The sequence below is a fragment of the Humulus lupulus genome, chromosome 6 (assembly GCF_963169125.1).
Source record: "Humulus lupulus chromosome 6, drHumLupu1.1, whole genome shotgun sequence".
NCBI lineage: Eukaryota > Viridiplantae > Streptophyta > Magnoliopsida > Rosales > Cannabaceae > Humulus > Humulus lupulus.
This window is the reverse complement of record NC_084798.1, coordinates 115,887,015-115,894,083: the sequence shown is the minus strand read 5'-3', so window position 1 is coordinate 115,894,083 and position 7,069 is coordinate 115,887,015.

The window sequence follows — 7,069 nt, the reverse complement described above, 5'->3', positions numbered from 1 at the left end:
AACAAGCATCGAGAGAGGTATGTGCATGAGCTTTGACATCAAACAGACAAACTAATGATGAATGAAGAGAAACCAAGCAAGGTCTCATGCATGGAAGACCAAGACATCGCCTTCAACAGCGACTCAAGACACATTCCGTACCCGCACAACGATCCCATGGTCATCGCAGCTAAGATCGCTACCCTAATGGTGCTAAGAGTTCTAGTTGACAACGAAAGTTCCGTCAATATCCCGTACAAGTCATGTTTGGATAAAATGAAACTATAACGTCCCAAATTACCTAATAAGGCTTAGGGCCTTGATTAGGGGGCCAGGATGGCAAATTATGGAAGTTATGTGATTATGTGATATATGTGTATCATTATATGATTATATGAATTATATTATAATATGACTTGATTTGCATGTTTATGTGTATTAAATATGCATGTGAGCCCATTTCTGATTAAAAGGGCAATTTTTCGTAATTTGGTCTGTTACGGGTATATTTGCCATAAATGTGATATATGTGTGGAACCACATCATTAAGTGGATATATTTGGGTTATTCAGCGTGAGATAATCCTAGAAAGAAAAGTAGTGGTTTGGTCATAACAGGGTCAAATACCAGGCTCAGGGTGAGCCTAGGGGTAATTTGGTAATTTAATACATTAATGGGATCGGGTAATGGGGAAATTATTTTTTAATTTTTTGAGGATATTGGAAGTAGCGGGAATTATAAGGCATTAATTAGGATTAACGAGGTATGTGGCTAATGAAAAAATTTCCCTTGAAGGGCTTTGAGAGAGAGAGTTGGCCTTGGGGGCATATAGGTCTTTTGGGCATAAATTAGTGACTTAAGATCCTAGTTTCTTCAGCTGAAGGAAACCTCAAAAACAGAGTAACTTGCAACCTTTTCTCTCTCTCAACTGATTCTTTCTTTCTCTCTAAGTTCTTTGGGTGGTGCCTTGGAGTTCTTGAAATTTTGGAGGCTAAGGTTTGGAATTGAAGATTTGAGGCCTAGAATTTGGTTAGCTACAACTCGGAGGATTAATTCACAGCTGAGGTTTGTTTCAATTTATGTTTTAATGGTGTTATGTTTTTGTTTTATGGCTGTTCTTGAGCATTAAGGTTCAAGGTATTGGATTGAGTTTTTTGGTGGTGTTTTGAATGTGTTTAAACTTGGGTTTTGATGAGGATTTGCGCTTAAATTGGGAGTTTGGATTATGTTTAGTTGAGGTTTTGGTGACTTGAACTCAGGGGAAAACGCAGGGGAAAACCAGAGAAATTTTGGGCTATAGGGATGGCTCCCCAGCGCTATCCTTGGTGCCCCAGCACTATACCTGTTTCAACAAAGCCCATTTTAGGGATTGGGAGGACTTTGGGGGCTCGGGGGATGGTTCCACCACCCCGTTGGGTGGGATTGGAAGTCCTATTTTAAGGATTGAATCTTATGAGATTATTATTTATGGTTGTAACTAGGTTATCGCTAGGGCTCGGGACAGGATCGTGCTCAAGGGTCGTTTATATATAACTTGTTCTCGGACCAAAGGTAAAAATACTACACCCGGTATGTGATACATGTGATTATGGCTTGGCTCAAAATATTGAATAGGAATATGAATAGGGCATGAATGACTGAGAATGTGCATGATTATGATTATGCTTGTGATTATTGATTAAGCAAGTTGAATGCTTTGTATTTGGATATCTGATATATGATATATGCCTGTATGCGTTATCTGATTGAGAAAGGCTTCACTTATGAGTTAAGGACATCAATAGCACGCTGAGCACTGATTGAAAAGCATTGACTTATCAGTCAAGGGTGGAAATAGCACACTAAGCGCTGGTCGATATGGTTATGCCTAACCAGAAGTGCATCATACGCTCGTCCGCCCTAATGGTCGTGGAAAACTCAGGATATGACAATGGGCCCCGGACTTGACTTATGAGTCAAGAACGACATTAGAACGCTGAGTGCCTGTCAAAAGCATTGACTTATAAGTCAAGGACGGCAATAGCGTTGAACGCTGGTTGAAAAGCATTGACTTATTAGTCAAGGAAGGAAATGGCGCTGTCGCTGGTCGAAAAACATTGACTTATCAGTCAAGGGCGGCAATAGCGCTGAGTGCTGGTCGATATGGTTATGTCTAACCAGGAGCGCATCATACGCTTGTCCAACCTATTGGTCATGGGAAACTAAGGCGCCAGGTACACTGGGCCAGCTCCAGGGTTGGTTATACAGAGGATAGGGCAAAGGACCCCGGGGTGACTCATCAGCCCCATATCCTACAGTGCTGAGCCCTAGTATGATTTAATAATCATGTATTAGGGTGTTGAGGCCCAGTATGATTCAGTAATCATGTATTTTGGGCATTGGGCCTCGGTGTGATTCATTGATCATTTATCTTGGGTTGTTGGCCCCATATTATACTATAACCATTTATATGAACGATATGCATGCATGAGTATGGTTATTACTGCTAGGCATGCTTATTATGATTTGGAAATATATTATTAACTGCTTATGAGCATGTTTAAGTTTTCTTGCTGAGCCTTGGCTCACGGGTGCTTTGTGGTGTAGGTAAAGGGAAAGAAAGCTAGACCATCCTTGAATTGGAGAGCTTAGGTGACGAAGTGTACATATGCGGCTGCTCGACCACCACGACCAAGGGTTTAAAGAGGAACTAGGGTAAAACTCTATTTTTTCGCGTAGGTTGGCTAGTTATATCTTCTTAATTATGGTTAACCATTTTAAATGTATTTTGGTATCCCATGTACGAAGTAAATGTTTTAATGAAATGGTTGAAACAATTAATCACGTTTAGTTACACGATTATGGCCAAAAGACTCATTTAGCGAGTTTAACACTATTTAAAATACACAGTGTAATGGTCCCTGAGTAGTAGGGCGTTACATAAACTATCCTTTTGTGACCTCCTGCCATGCTCGGCACGATCTATGGGTTCAATGGCGAGGGCTTGCCCCCATTGGATCCATCAAGATCTCGGTAAGTCTAGGCAATCCCCCTCGGAGAGCCACTTGCATGGAGACGTTCATGGTCATCGACTGCCCGTCAGCGTACAACATCGTGCTTGGCCTTCCCGTACTCAATTTTCTACGCGACATAATGTCCATTTGGCACCTCACATAAAGTTTCCCATGGGCGAAGGCATCAACTGCGTGAGAGGAAACTAGCGAGAGGCACGTGAACCAATGCCTTGATCAACAAAGCCAAGAAAGGAAGCGCTGCTTGCATCAACATGATCTTTGATGACCCAGAACTCCAAGGTATAAGGGAGTTATTCGAGGAGAAGACCATTGCGACGACAAAGACAAGTTTGAAAGGTGAGGCCCTGATGGGCGAGGCTGACATTGGTGAGTCCCAAATGGGAGAGGCCATAGAAATGTGCGCCATGGGAGGCGAGGCCCTGATGGGCGAGGCCAACCCTGGCATGGTCGCCGATGGCGACTACAGAGACAGCGCCACTAGTGATGGAGACCACAGGGCTAGCTCCACCGCCAACAACGACTGCAAGGACAACATCGTCACCAATGGCGACCCAAGTCCACACATCTTATGAAGCGAGTACCAAAGCAGAGTGGAAGCGAGTACCAAAGCAGAGAGGAGTTGGATCCTCACTTTGGGGACGAATAGAGGCTAGTTGGATCAGTTGAAGATCTTGAATAAGTAGAATTGAAGGATGATGACCCTACAACAACATGGTAGGCATCAGTCCATCGGTCATTAGCCACATACTGAACATAAAATCGAAGGTACCCCCAGTCCGCCAGAAGCGATGATCCCTAGATGCCAAGAGGTATGGAGCGCTAAAAGCAGAAGTAAATAAGTTGGAAGAGAATAAATTCATCCAAGAGGCCTTCTATCCCCTATGTGTCGCTAACCCGGTGCTTGTGCGCAAACCAAACGACACCTGGAGAGTATGTATTGACTTTAGCGACCTCAACAAATCATGCTCCAAGGATTGCTTTCCACTTCCTTGAATTGACCAGCTCATCGACGCCACCTCTGGACATGAGTTGCTATCATTCATGGATGCCTACTTAGGATACAATCAGATAGCGATGCATCCCCCATATCAAGAGCACACATAATTCATGACAAACATGAGCCAATATTGCTACAGGGTCATGCCCTTTTAGCTTGAAGAGCCCCGGAGCCACCTACTAGCGACTATTCAACAAGATGTTCAAGGATCAAATTAGAAGGAATATAGAGGTTTACGTCGATGATATGCTGGTAAAGTCCAAGAAGGTTGGGGGACACATAGCTGACCTAGAGGATGCATTTGCAATTCTGCACCGGTATAATACAAAGTTGAATGATGAGGACACCAAGACTAAAGATCCAAGTCAAGTTGATGAGGACACCAAGACTAAAGATCCAAGTATAGTTCCAGTTGGTCCGGTGACGAGGGCGCGAGCCAAAAGACTCAGTTTAGGAGCTTGATCAATATTTAGCCTCTTGTAATGAGTCTTATTGTATTTTGTCATCTTGTCTTTTTATTTTTAATCACGTTTTTAATTTAGTCTTTGTTTATTTTGTGAAAAGTCAAACATTTGACTTGTGTGAGTCCAATAGTCCTTTTGTCTTTAATTTTCGGTTATCATTAGGAAGACCAAGGGGGTCTTTAATTTTTGGTTTTCATTAGGAAGACAAAGGGGTTGTCTTTAATTTTTGGTTTTCATTAGGAAGACAAAGGGGCTTGTTTGATGTAATTTTTCGGCTATATTAGGCCTTGTAAACATTTGGGAAAGGCAGATTTTGATGAAAAGAAAGTTGAGAGGTTTTCTTCTTGAGTTCTTGAAGAGACTATTTGAACTTATCAAGGGTATTCCTTGTGGCGTTCAATCTGACTTATCAAACGGATTCCCATCCCCGTTTGTGGTGTCTTCCTCATACCAAGGTTCGTGCTTGGCTAAGCATTGGTTCGCAGTTCTTCATTCCCATTTCGTGTGTTCTTGGTGGCTGCCATATTTGGTGTCGGGTTTCACCACAATCGTTGGTGTGGTTCGTATCAGTTGGTATCAGAGCTTAGGATCATCCGGTTTGGCCTATCCTTTTTCATTTGTTTTTCTATTCAATTCGTGTTCTTATATTAGGGTTTCTGAAAAAATTAAAAAAAAAAATCAATTCGTGTTCCTATATTCAATGCGTGTTCATCTAGTTTTTTTTTTTTCTATTCTAGAGCTTGTTAATTTCCTTGTTTCAATTGTTTCCTTGTTTCCCTTATTTGTTGTGAAATCCGAAACTATTCTAGAGCTTGTTGATTTCCTTATTTCAATTGTTTCCTTGTTTCCTAGTTTTTTTTTTTCGTTTCATTGTTCAAATCGTGCAATTGAATTAGGGTTTCTGAAATTTCCCCTAATTGGTTTTCTTTTTGTTTCTGAATTAGTGAATTAGGGTTCTTATTGTTGTAAAAACTGAATTTTCATTAAGTTCCTCTTGTTTTGTTGTGAAATCCGAATGTGCTTTTGGGTTTCTCTTGTTCTTATTGTGCAATCCAAATTGGGATTGAGTTCCCTTGTTCTTATTGTGAAATCTGAATTGGGATTGAGTTTTCTCTTTGATACGAACCACGCCAACAAGTGTGACGAAACCCGACACCAAATATGGAACAGCCACCAAGAACACACGAGATTGGAATGGAACCGCGACCCAATGCTTAGCCAAGCACGAACCTTGGTATGAGGAAGACGCCACAAACGGGGATGGAATCCGTTTGATAAGTCAGGATGAACGCCACAAGGAATCTCCTTGATAAGTTCAAAAGTTTCTTCAAGAACTCAAGAAGAAATAAACTCACAATTTCATTCAACATAATCTGATTTTTCCAAATGTTTTGGCAGTCCTTATAAGGACGAAAATTACATGAAAAGAAGACCCTTGGTCTTCCTAATGAAACCGAAAAATTAAGGACAGCCCCTTTGTCTTCCTAATGAAAACCGAAATAAAAGACAAGCCTTTTGTCTTCCTCATGAAAACCGAAAATTAAAGACAAAAGGACTATTGGACTCACACAAGTCAAATGTTTGACTTATCACAAATTAAACAAAGACTAAAAAAACGTGACTAAAAATAAAAAGACTCATTAAGCTCCTAAACTCAGTCAACTTTGATGAGTAAGACAAGTCTTTGTTCTCCTTCAATGTTGACCACGGTCTCCTCTTGTTTTAGGACTTTGTGGACTAGGCTGTTAAGTTCTTCCTTGAATCTCTTGGCTCGTGCCCTCGTCACTGGACCAACTGGAACTTGACTTGATACTTGGGTCTTGGTGTCCTCATCACTCTTGTTCTTGTAGTGAAATCTGAATTGAGATTGGGTTTTATCTTGTTCTTATGGTGAAATCTGAATTGGGATTGAGTTTCTCTTATTCTTAGTGTTAAATCCGAATGTGGGTTGAGTTTTCTCTTTTCTTTTTGTGAAATCCGAATATGCATTGTTTCTCTTTTCTTTTTGAGTCTCTATTGTTTCTCTTGTGAAAACCGATTCATTTTGTTTTCGAATTGTTCCTTGTATCTGCATTTGAAAAAAAAAATAGAAAGACAGAAAGAAAGAAGAAGAAAACAAAACCAAGAGGATTCGAGACCAAAAAAACAAAAAAAAAAAGTCTGGAAACCTCTCTTAAAAATTTTTGTTCTATTCTTGTTCCCTATGGTCTAGGGGCCTTTTTGCCAAAACCCCACACAAGTGTTCCAAAAATCATCAGTTTTCGCCAATTTTTCATCGGTGTTCGTTTGGTTTGTTTGGTAGGATTTGCTGCTTGAACCTCCATATTACTGTTTGATTAGTTTTGAAAGAACTTAAAGAAGAATACGAGTGGAAAAAAAGGCAGAAGTGTGAGCTTATTTGAGGGTAAAAGCCATCAAAGTTGAGTGAAACACGAGTGGATTTGAGTGACCATTTTTGAGTGAAAACACGTGAGGGAGTGTGGTGAGGTCTTTTCCATATTATTCTAACCCTATTTTGCAGATTTCCATCATGATATAAAATCCAGAGAAAAATGCAAGCAATGATATTCTGCCACCTGAGTGATAAGGACACCAAGACTAAAGATCCAAGTATA